This window comes from Equus caballus, chromosome 3, assembly GCF_041296265.1.
Source record: "Equus caballus isolate H_3958 breed thoroughbred chromosome 3, TB-T2T, whole genome shotgun sequence".
Taxonomy (NCBI): Eukaryota; Metazoa; Chordata; class Mammalia; order Perissodactyla; family Equidae; genus Equus; species Equus caballus.
In genome coordinates, this window is record NC_091686.1 from 2480591 (window position 1) to 2493125 (window position 12535).

Below are 12535 nucleotides of genomic sequence, written 5' to 3' on the forward strand. Positions count from 1 at the left end.
CCACAGGCCCCTTCCAGAAACCTGGACCCAGCTCAGGAGAGGGGACGCATCTGTCGGTCTTGTCCACTCAGTACCCACTCCCCTCTCTGACACTAGCACCCCAATATTTCTTTGGGGAGCCACCCTCCCCATGGGACACACTCTGAGTCCTTAGGAAAAGGTCCCCCACCCCCTGCAGGGGGTGATCCTGTGTTAGCAGCTCCAGCAGTCAGATCTGCTCCCCAGAATCTCAAGCAGAGGGTGACCCAGATGGGAGCCCCCGCGGGAAGACGACCTGCAGGTCTGCCCCGGCTCGGGCTCCCAAGAGCTACTTCCACCTTTTTCTCCTGCTCTGAGGGCCACTCCAGATCCTTCCAATAAACGTGTGTTTTGTTCAAGTTCGCCAGTTGCTGGGCTTACAACCCAAGTGCCTGCCTGATGGCCAACCAGCAAGGCCCAGCAAAGGGGACTCAGAGGAGGTCGGGACCGGGGCACACAGGCCACCAGCCCCGGAGCAGATGCGCTGGCCCGGCCTTCCTCCCTACAGAGCAAGGCCTCTCCCTCCATGCAGGTCACGCCGAGCCCTCGTCGTCTTTCCCGGGCACTTCCTAATGAGTCGCCTTCACAGGGGTCCTGGCTGCAGGGTCCGTTCCTGGAAAGCTGCCTTCCTCACTTGGCCCTTCGCAGGCTCTGTGATGTCCTGCCAGGCTGCAGCACCTCTGGCCTGAGGCGGGTGAGCGCTCCCACCCATGAGAGACGGCGGCCACCTCCTGAGCCATCACTGCCATCCTCCTGAGCCTTCCTCTGCCCCTCACTCCAGGCCCCTTGTGTAGGCTCCGCAGGCGCCTGCAGCCCTTCCGTCTCCGGACCCCTACCTCGCTATTTCCCCTTCCCAGAGTCACACAAGGCTCACTCCTCCCTCCATCCCTGAGGTCTCAGCTCCAGCAACACCCTCTCACTGGGGCCCTCCAGGACCACCGTGAGCTGAAACTCTACCGAGCCCCGCCCCAGGCCTGCTGAAGGCAACACAAGGAGAGGGAGGGGTGGCCAGGCGGGAGCAGGTCAGCCCTGCGCTCACTCCTGAACCTGCCTTGAAGGAGGGGAGGGCCCAGGCCTGCGGAAGTGAGGAGGGAGGAGAAAGCACTCGAAGGCAACTTCAGGGACCTCAGGGGGCACGTGGCGGGTGGGGGAAGAGTGGAATGAGAGACAGAACTGCAAAGACCTGCTGGAGCAGATCACGGGGTCATGAAAGCCAGGTGAGGATGTATGAGCGTTTCCTGTTGGGCAATAGGGAACCTGAGGGCCGACCTTAAAGGCGTCAAGGTCACAGATGCCCACAGTCATGGAGAGCCACCCTGATGGGCAGGATCAAAGTCCGGGGCCAGGGACCCGGGCCCAGGAACACAGCAGAGGCCTGCCCTGCCCAGCTGCAGGGGCACTGGCCCCAGGTACTGCACAGAGACGCCCTGGAGTTCCCTAACTCAGATTGCAACAGGGAGGATGCGGCTCCAGCTGTCTTTAGTGCCATCCCAGCGCTCCCTGCCTCTAGGCCCGAAGCTTTGAAAGTCCCCAGCCTTCTCCTGAGGGGACTGGGCTGAGGGGGAGTGCACAGGAAACGGAGCCAAGTCACTTTTGACCTTTAGGGCCCTTCCGCCCTCCCTTCATTTCTTTCCCATGAGAAGTAGCGCTCTGCTTTGCAAGCTAATGGTGTTCGTTAACATTTTTCGTGAGTTTATTGTGTTAGATGGATTAGTTCTGGCCACAGCCAGGGGGTGGCATGGTTATTAATCCCAGACTGTTATTAACCCAGGAAAGGAAACTGAGGCAGAGAGGTTAAAGATCGTGTCCGATCGTGTCCGCAGTCACACAGGCAGTAGGTGGCAGAGGCATGACTTACAGCAGTCTGGCGCTCCCACGCCCTTCACCACTGTGCCACACTGCCTGGAAATGGAGATGGGTGTCAACTCTCCCTCCACCAAGCCCTCCCAGGGCCCTGCCCAGTCCCTGTGGCCGACATCCCACCCAGCCTCCCGCCTCTCCTCCGCCTTCCCAAATCCTGAAGCCCCCCTCCTCTCCTCCCCAGTGCCACCCCACCTCGTCCCCTGCCTTGTGGTCCCTGTCTCTACCCTCCCAGCCAGGCCACACTCTTCCTCCTGGAAGCTTTAAAGCAGGAGAGACGGTGGGAATCTGCTCTGCAAACTGCTGGGCCGTCTATACTGGGCCACCCAAGCCCCCGCCGCCATGGCCGGCCACCCAAAGGCAGACGCATGGAGATTCTCCGCTGACACCCATGGAGAAGTCGCTGCGGCACCACCCACTGCCGTCACGCTGGGACTCGTTCATCACCAAGTGCACGGGGCTTCTAATTAACTGCCAGCCCTGCACAGACAACTGTTCCACAAACCACGGCTCATCACCGCGCCCCCGGTTCGGCTGAGGGGGCACTGCGGTCACAGGAGGCTTGGATATTTTGATGCTGCAAGGATGGCAGCTGCCACTGCTGCAGCCCCAAAGGAAGCCGCCAGCCACAGGAAGGAGAAAAGAAAGGAGCTTTCAGTTGGGGGGCCATCAGGTGTGCAAGGGTGAGAGGGGAAGGCTGTGCAAGATCTCTGAGTGTGCAGATGTGGCTGTGCTGTTTATCTGTATATTAGAAGTGACTCGACTCAAACAGGTATAAGGAAGAAAGATACCTAGAGGTGCCACATAACCAGAGACTCCAAGGCTTCAGGCAAGGCTGGATCCAGGAGTACAAATGAATTACCAGAGCAGATGGGGCCTGAGCCACCAAAGAGCTGCACCTGCAGCCTGCACACAGGGAGCACAGGGAGCTCCTGGGGCGCAGAGGAGATGGCGACGTCAGCTCCCCAGCAGGGACTTCCCTCGCCTCTCTGCCTCAGCTGTTCCCTCCCACCGCTCAGCCTCCAAATAAGTCTGGCCCTGCTTCTATTGCAGCCATACCACATTAGATTTTAAGCATTTGGCCACATGTCTGCGTTATCCAATAGACCAAGATTCCCCACTTCAGCACTATCACCATTTGGGCTGGATCTTTCTCGTCCTGGGGCTGTCCTGTGCACTGTAGGGTGTTTAGCAACATCCCTGGGCTCCACTCACTAGACGCCAGCAACACACTTTCCCCCAGCTGTCACAACCAAAATGTCTCCAGACATGGCCAGGTGTCTGCTGCAGGGGCAAAGGCGCCCTGAGGAGCCCCTGGGGCAGGGGAAGGGTCCTGTCCCCGGGGCACGACTGAGACCTGCGCGGATTCCAGCAAAGCTTCGACGGCAGAAGCAAGGGTGGGGAGGACATAAGTGTGGCTGTGAGAACACAGGGAGGAGCCGACAGCCGTGGGGTCCCCAAGACGGAGGGAGACTCGTGTGTTGATGTGTGTGCTGCTGCACACAAGGATGAATGTGTGGGGCGGCCGAGGAGTTCCTCGGACACCCCAAAACCCCAGACGTGGAACCGGAGGTGATGGGTGCTAAGAAACTGAGCAGAGGGAAGGAAACTCAGACTCAGCGGGAAGGCCAGGGGTGCCGGCCTGTGTTCAGCCTGCCACCCCACGGGCTGTTCACATGCACCAAGCAAGAGCCGCACTTTTTTTTTCTAGCCGGGCGGGTGCTGTTGCAGCCCTGCGCTGGCACAGCCTGCCTTAGCAACTTCCCAACGATCTACAGATGGGATGAGGACAGGGAGGCCTAGAAGGTGTTGTTGGTTGCTGTTGGTTTACTAGCCGAAGACGCCAAGTGGCAGAGCTGGGATTCGAATCGGTGATCTGTTCGGAGTCCACACTCGTGCCCAGTTTACTCCTCCAGCCCCTGCCAGAGGCAGGGAAGCCCTGCTGTCCTCAGCCTTTGTGGCGGCTGGCAGGAGACACCTCTGGGAGAGAGAAATGGAGACAGCACCTGGGGGAAGCTTTGCAAAGAGGGCCCAGTGGCTCCACCAGGAGACCCTTCCGCAGCTCCAGGGCAGCGGACTCCAGGCTGAGGGCTTGTTTCCATCCCCAGCCCACCAGCACCTTGCTGTGGGACTGCTGCTTCTCTCCTTTAGTTCAGCCTCTTCATCGATGCAGGAGGCTAACACCCATGTTCCTGAGAAGCGGGAGGGACGTGGGCTCCACTGTCTGCAAGTGGTGGGACCCTCGCAAGCACCTTACGCTCCTTGAACCTTGATTTCTGCAGCTACGACACGGGAGTGATAATGCCGTCATTGCCAGTTAGTTGAGGGAATTAAATGAGAAAACACATGTGAACATCGAGACAGTGGCTGCCACAGAAGATGACAGAGCTTGAGAACCTGTATCAGCTCCAGGATCTCATCTGAGACGTTCCCTCTGGGGCTGGCCGGCCTGAATCCCCCCAAAACACGTAGCATGGGGTCAAACAGCCAGGAAGCTGTGGTCCCTCAGAGCAGGTGTCAGCACAGCCTCCCCTCCCCACCCCCGTGCACGCACCTCCACATCCAGGGCTCCTCGATCCCAGGTGCTGCGGGATCGCTTCCTGTGCAACAGAGAGGAAAGCCACTCTCATCACATGGCTCAGTGCGCCTGTGCCTCATCCCTGCAGCCACACAGCCTTCCAGGCTCCCCTGGGAGAAGGAATTTATTCCAGTTTAAATGACGATGATAACAATTGGGCTGGGACAGCAGAGGGAGGCTGGGCCTTGCCAACGGACAGTCCCGGGTAGGGAGCAGGACCAGTTATTGCAGGCAGGCCTAAACTGCCCCCACTTGATGATGTTGCCCAGCATCTAGGGTCAGCCCCCGCCCCCCGCCTCCCCGGTCCACCCACTGGGCCAGGCCTCCAGGCTGGGCTTCCTCTGAGAGGCAGGGAGTAGAAAAGAACGAGCCCTAAGCCATCCTTCAGGGCAGGACAAGCCTCTAAGAGCCCAAGCCCCAGAGCTCCTCTTTCTGATTCCTGCCTCCCTCCTCCAGCTGAAGGAGGAAGGGAGAGGCCACTGCCTGGACGGGGCTGACACCGTTTCTATGCTATCGCCCTGCATTGGGCCCCTGGTCTGGCCCTCCCAGGGCCATAATTCTGTTCAATCAGCGTTCCTACACCACTCCCACGCTTGTTCATCCTAGGCCCAAGTGTTTGTCCATGAATGTGTACTCATGGCTGCCACTTATTGAGGACCTACTGTGTTCCGGGCACAGTGCTAAGCACTTTATCCGGATAGCTCATTGAATGCTCACATTGCTTGGTGTAGGAACCATAATTGGCTTTATTTTACAGAAGAGAAAACTTAAACCAGAGAGGTTAAGCAACCTGTCCAAAGGCACACTGCTGGGGCATGGTGGAGTCCCCTCCAGAGCCGGCACTCTTGGCCATGGTGCGATAATTGAGCCTCTGCAACTGTGGAGCCCTTGATTGTCTCGTGAGCACCTCCCGCCGCCCCCAGGAGCGCAGCAAGGCTGACACTGGTGCCATCTTACAGAGGAGGAAACGGAGGTCATGGGGTGTCAACCTCCTTGTGGTCGTGTAATCAGGAAGCCACAGAGAAGGGAACAGGCGCAGTCTATCCCCTGATGCCCAGCCCTGCACTCTGCCCACTGCCCTGCCCAGCCTTTCTGTAAACCCCTCATCACAGATGTCACCTGTGACCTTCTAGTCCCCAGGGGAACGTGGGACCTGCATGCTAGAGAACTTCCCACGTGCCCCCAATCCCTCAGCCCTTCCCCCCACAATCCCTCAGCCCTTCCCGCCTCTCTTCCCAGCGGCCACGGGGGGAATGTCAGGGCTCCTTTAGCAACAAGGCCTGGGGGGGTCCTGGGCACCAGCCCCCCACTTAGTGTGGGCCTGGAAGGAGAGTGTGCTTGGGGGTCAAAAGGTGTGAGGCCAGCTCCACCACAGGAACCAGACAGCCTGGGGCCTGGGCCACCACCTGTCTTTGAGCTTTGAGCTCCAAACCTGTAAAATGGGATACGAATCTTACTTCTCCAGAGCAGAGAGAGGGGGAGACAATAACTTTGTGACTTTGTAAAGTGGTTAGAATTACGGCCTGGTCCAGGGGTTGCAAACTCAAATGTCTTCAGGGGACAAGTAGGGAGGCAGATGGCGCATGCCCCATCTCAAGGGGGAAGGTGGGGCTAGCTCAATCATACCAGATAATTTATTTAAAAAATCAGAAATCTGAGTTGTTATTTTTTATGGACTGCCCCTATTTATAAAACACTTTGCAGGCTGAATAAAACACATCTGTGGACCAAGTATCACTTGCACCGGTTTGTAACCCCTAACGGAGTCCTATTCACTGCGAGAGTCAAGAGGCGAACAGCAAGTTCAAGGTCACACAGCCAAGAGAAGCAGAGCAAGCGGGCCTCGTCTCGGGCGTCCGGCTCCCCGAGCAGCCGTCTCCCAGCTCCACGTGCTCAGAGTTTTACAGCACCCTCAGAGCTGTCCAGTCCCAGGCCTGGGCCCCTGGGAAGCCGGCAGCCTCCTTGGGGCCCTGCAGAGCAAAGGACGGACATTCCCAGGACAAAGGACTGCAGGGCTCTGGCTGTGTCAGTCACAGCCCACTCCCCGGCACATTTATCATGCGGCCTAACGGAGACATTTGCGTGGTATGTCCTCAAAAACTAGGGCAGATGTGGCATTCTGGGAGCCAGAGCCCCCCGCCTCAGACGCCCTGCTGAGACTGGGGACCGACGGCTGTTCTCTGGAACTTGGACCAGCTGCAGGGAAGCGGTTCTTGCTAATAAGATTATATATATTTTAAGCGGCCCTTGTGTATTGCAATGATACTGAGTATTAAAATGCCGGAAAGGAGGACAAAGTAAAAAAGACAGCCAGCCCATCTCTACAGGAACGGTGCGGCTCCACGTGGGAAAACCCCAGTGGCTTCGCCCTCCTGTATCCCCAGCCTGAGCCGGGACAGCTGGAGATGTGTCCAGTCCTATCTCAACCCTCGAGGCCTCCCTGACCCTGGAGGGGTGCCTGCCGATGGGCCCGGTTCCTCAGACTCCTCTCTCCTGGAACTCGACAGCGCCCATGGGCTGGGGGCAGGAGGACTGGGTCCCACTCCTGGATGGAGTTTGTCCCTCTCTCCACCTCCATCTCAGCTCCTGTCGTTCGGCCAGCCCGCCTCCCGGCTGTGCTGAGGTCAGGGGGCAGAGGCCGCACACAGGCATCCCTACGCCCGAGGCCGGCCGGGGGTTTTGTCCAATCAGCATTTCTTTTTAACTTTGTTTCCAACTAATGTCACATAAACACCTGGACTTCTGGCTTCTCTTAAAAATTCAGAAGATCTGGCCACCCTGGGCTGCCCTTCCCACATGGCCACCAGTTCACTCCATGCCGCACACTCCCGCTGCCTCACGCTGAGCCAGCTTCCCTCCTCTCTGTCACCTGCCCAGCCCTTGAATTCCAGACCCCTGACTTAGTGCAACAGACATGGAAAGCCTTTGGGGGTAGCATGCAATTCCAGGCCTTGTCATCATTAATGGAATTTCTGGGTCCCCTGCTATTTTGCTGTGACCTTGGGCAGGTCTCTTGGGCTCCCTGGGCCTTGGCCTCCTCCCTATCTGAGAAATGAGAGCGAGTCCTGGGGGGCCTCCAGGAGTGTTTCTAGCTCGGACACTCGGAGCACCTCAGGACTCTTGCACTCTTGGCTCTTCCATTGCCGTCAGAGAACGTCCAGCTGCCCAGGCTCTGCCGTGATCTCGTTAGGGAAGGAAGGAAGCTGTTCAGCGCTCCTGTGCACATTGGTTCACTGAGCCTCAATCCCTCTCCACCCGCCCACCTCCTGTTCCCGAGACAGCCTGCCTCTGAGGCCAAGAGGAGCAAGCCTGGGGTGGGCCAGCAGGGCCAGACTGCACGTCGACTCCGATGGCAGAAAGCACGTAAAAAACTATCTTCCCCTGACCACACTTTCTACTTCTTTCTTTTGCACCACTGCTTCTAACATCTTTTTGTCAAGGCCTTAACAAACATCAGGTCAATAATTGTCTTGTAGTTTGTTTCAATAAGTACCATTTGGTGGTGGGGGTGGGGAAATATTGCCCTCCACTCCATCCCAATATCCAAGCTTCATTTCTTTCTCCTAAGCCTCAGCTCAATCCCAGTCCAACTCTGGACTCGGGATCCAGGCTTGCCAGCGACTGTGCTCTGTGATGCTGTCTGTCTATATGCACACTGTCTTCCTGGGCTTCAAGCATTCAAGAACTGCGTATTGAATGAATAAATGAACGAGCTTGCTATGGCAGCAAAGCGTTCCAGCACCTTCATTCTCTGGCTCCCAGCTCACCCTGCACTCCCTGTCCCCAGGGCTCTTCCACGCCTCAGCCAGTGCCTTTCCCTCCAGCTGGAATCAATTCTGCTATTGTCAAAGTCCTCTGCATCCTTCAGGACCTAGCTCGAGCACTTCCTCGGCAGAGACTTCTCTGATCCCCTCCAACAGACTTCACCATGCCCCCCTTGTGCTCCCACAGCACTCTTGTGTGATGTCACTATTACCATCTCTCTGATTTAGTTATTGGTATCACATGAAAGATTTCAACTACACGTCATGGAAAGCACGATCCAAGCTGAGTCACACATTAAAAACCTGAAAAGCTCAGGCCCTGGTTCCACGCCCAGTGAGTCTCTTGGCTCTGTCCTCCTCTTTGAATGGGGCTCCTCCTCGGGGCAGCCGCCATCCCGCATCAGAGCAAAATGACCACCACCATTCCAGGCTTCCCATCCCAACACGCAGCCGTTCCCAGGAGGTCAGTGTCCTTGCATTCCTGGCAAACGCTCCAGATCCATGCTGCTTGGCCCTCCCGCCAACAGTCCAGCCCGGGGAATGCATGCCGTGTGCCGACTGGCTTAGACCAATCTAGGTCATTCCTTCCAACTGGAGTGGTGTTTACTCACCCAAACCACTAGGGGAGCAGTGGCAGGAGCGTGGGGACAGCACAGGGCCCACCGGGCTCTGCCGGGGTCTCCACCAGGAAATGACTGACGCCACGTAACCTCCGCAGCCTCCTCCCTCAGTGCCCAGCATGGTGCCTGCACCAAGGACACATCTGTAAATGCTCCTTGATGTGAATTCCCTCCCATCCTACAAGACGATCCTCTGGGGCCTGGCTGGCTTGGCCTCTGTCTCTTTCAAAACGATATGATGGCTGTCAGGTGAAAGAAAGCGGTAATTCGTATGTTCACAAGGGTAGAGTTCTGGTAACCACACTCCACCCCAGCCCCTAACAGGGCTTCCAGAAACATGTGGCCACGGATCGCTACTGCAGACTTGAGGACGAGAAACCGGGGTGAAGAGGCCTGACATGAGCCCCATGTACTGTCCACTGACGCACTCACTCCCTCGCTCTCTGTATTGATGCCTATCCACCGTGGCCTCCCCTGAGGAATGGGACAGACCACGGAACGGCACCCTGCCAGCCCCCACCCACCCCAACCATCCCTGCTTGATTACAGTTGATTATTTTGTTGGCTCTCAGTTGTACCATTCCATAAGGGGCATTTGGGAAATCTGGGGAGTTGCCTTCTATTTTAGTTGTAACCGAGCATTAAAACACTGAAATTTACCCAGGGAGACTGCATTGTTTTAGTTTAGCGGGTTATAGTAACTTTTTAAAATATGTGTTTTAAAAATAGGTAAAGTTTTATATGTATTCTATTTCAAGACAGCAAAGGAAGTCTTAGAAAAGAGAAGGTTATATAAAGGGTATGTGTATGGCTCAGCAAGGAGACAGTAACTCTTCTCCCCAAAAAGCAATCATCAAGTAAAATTGACCAAAACAACCTCACAGCGCTCTGGAGGCCACCAGAGGCTGCAGCCAGTGGAGCAGGCTGTGTGCTTGAATACGGCACAAGTCTGGTACAACACCGAGGCTCTGGGCATCCAGCCTGAGGCTGCTCCCATCCCTCCTCCCAGCTCAGTCAGCAGGGAGGGGCCGCCGGGGTGCGCGGGGTCTCTGCTTTGGTTAAAGGGCACTCACTGGAGGTGGAGCCGTGAGCAGCACCCGCTTTGGGCAGCATGGTGATTTAAGCGAGAATCTCCAAGGCAGAAAAGCCGGAGGGCCAAGGGCTCCACTAGACCGAGGTTGCAGTTGTGGTCTGGCAAATACATTCCCGCTAAAGCTGCACACATGCACCACAGAAACTACAAAGGGCCCGATCTAGCCGCACACTCCTGGCCGAGCCTGAGGCTGTGCATGTGCACAGAGGATGAGAAGGAGCCCAGCAGAAAAAGCTAGGGAACCCATGAAAATGGCCTGAACTTTGAATGTGCTTTGTGATAGGCTGCTTCTCGAATTGTTCCTATCGATCCTTGCCTCCTGGTATTAGTACCCTGTATAATCCTTCCTTTGGATGTGGGCTTGACATAGTGACTTGCTTCTAATAAATAGAATGTGACAAAAGTGATGAAAGTCACTTCCAAATTTAGGTTATAAAAGACTGAATTCTGCCTTGTTCTTACTCTCACAATGATTCTTTTCCCTTGCTGCTCTGATGAAGCAAGCTGCTGTGTTGTGAGTTTCCCTATGGAGAGGCACATGTCACAAGGAACTGAGGGTGGCCTTCTGCCAACAGCCAGCAAAGAAAGAACTGACGGCCTCAGTTCAGTAGACTGCAAGGAAGCCATTCCTGCCAACAACCAGATGAGGAGCTTGGAACTAGAGCCTTCCCTAGTCGGGCCTTCAGACATCTGCAATGCCCTGATTGTAGCCCGAGTCAGAGGGCCCAGCAAAGGCACACTCAGCATCGTGACCACAGAAACTGTGTGAGGATAAACGTTTTTCTTTTAAACCACTAAACTTTGGGATGATTTGTTACACAGCAGTAAGATAACTGATACAGCTCCCACATGCAGATTCAGCAGCAGAGGACAGGTGGTCATTGACCCAAGGGGTTTCAGCACAAGTTCTGTCCAATCATCTATGAAGACCCAGAGACAGTGCTGAGAAAGCCAGGCTGAAATGTACAAACAAGAACACAAAAAGCTTGATCAGAAACCTCTGGCTCCAACCAGAGGGAGGACAGGATTCCCAGACTCCCAGAGAGGAACTGTCTGAGTCGCAGAGCCCAGATAAGTTATTAAACAAAGAAACAAGTGAAAAAAACAGCAACAATAAACCTTACAAGGGAATCAGAAGGCAAAGCTCCTATGATATTTTTTAATGTCCAGTTTTCAATAAAAAATTACAAGATATGCAAAGAAACTGGAAAGTGTGACACACACTCAGGAAACTGGCTGTCAATGGAAACTGTCTCTGAGTGTCCCCAGATGTTGGATTTAGCAGACCAAGACTTCAAATAGCTGCTATAAATATAGTCAAAGAATTAAAGTAACCTATGTCTAAATTTTTAAATGAAAATATGACAACAATGAATCAACAGAGAGAGATCCTTAATTAAGAGAGAGAAATTTTTTTAAAAAGGAATGGAAATTCTGGGGTTGAAAATTACAACTGAAATGAAGATTATACTGGAAAGACTCAACAACAGATTATATATGGCAGAGGAAAGAATTAGTGAACTTGAAGATAGATTAATAGAAATTATTCAATCTGAAGAGAGAGGGAAAAAATTATTGAAGAAAACTTTAGAAATCAGTGGGACATCAAGCATGTCAACAGATGTATAATGGGAGTCCCAGAAATAGAAAGAGAAAGGGGCAGAAAAAAATATTGGAAGAAAAATGGCCAAGATCTTCCAGAATCTGATGGAAAACATTAAATACCTATCCAAAAAGTTTAACAAAACTCAAGTAGGATAAATACAAAAAGATCCACATGTAGACACATCATAAGAAACAGCTGAGAGACAAAAACAGAGAGAAAATGACTCATGTTGGGAAAGCAACAATACGATTAACAGTGGACTTTCCATACCTACGATGGAGGCAGAAGGCAGTGAAATGATGTTACAAAGTGCTGAAAAACTGCTAACCAAGGATTCTGTTATCCAACAAATCTTTCTGCAAAAATGAAGGTAAAAGAAGGACATTTCCACATACTCAAAGTCTAAATGAATTCATTGCTAAAATCCTGAAAATATATTATAAAATGAATGAACACAAGATACAAAAGACTATGCATGTTTGATTCTTTTATGTAAAACTCAAACAGACAAATCTATGAAGTTAGAAGTTACGATAGTGTTTACCCTGGGAGGGAGGTGGTGACTCGTGGGGCCATAAGAGGGAATTCTGGGTACTGGTTACACAGAGGTCTTCATTTGTGATTCTGGCACATTTCTGTATACAGAGTTTCCTTCAATAAAAGTTTACTAAAGCAAAAAAGGAAGCTTGCTCATGTCACTCTGTCCCTTCTGTTTGAATCCCTTTATTGTTTTCCTTTTCCTTCCCAATCTGAGCAAATCTGTGACCTCCAAGGTTGTCTGGTCTGGCCTCTTCCCACCTCTCCAGCATCATTTCTCACTACCTGGTACTCTAGTCACCCTGGACTTCTGTTCTTCGAGTGTACCATGCTTCCATCTTGCCTCAGGGCCTTTGCACATGCTCATCCCTCTGGCCCAGAGCCCTGTGGAAGCCTACTTACCCTTTAGCTCCAAGCTCATCACCCAATCCAAGTCTAGTTTTGCGGTCACAGGCTTTC

The 12535-nt window shown here is 53.8% G+C and overlaps 1 long non-coding RNA gene across 1 annotated transcript; it reads left to right on the top strand.

The window, feature by feature from the left end:
- The first annotated feature begins 573 nt into the window (after nucleotides 1-573).
- On the top strand, nucleotides 574-12223 carry LOC138923347 (uncharacterized). Its single transcript, XR_011436833.1, has 2 exons — nucleotides 574-712; nucleotides 6161-12223. It is a non-coding gene; the product is annotated as an uncharacterized lncRNA (long non-coding RNA).
- The last annotated feature ends 312 nt before the right edge of the window (nucleotides 12224-12535 follow it).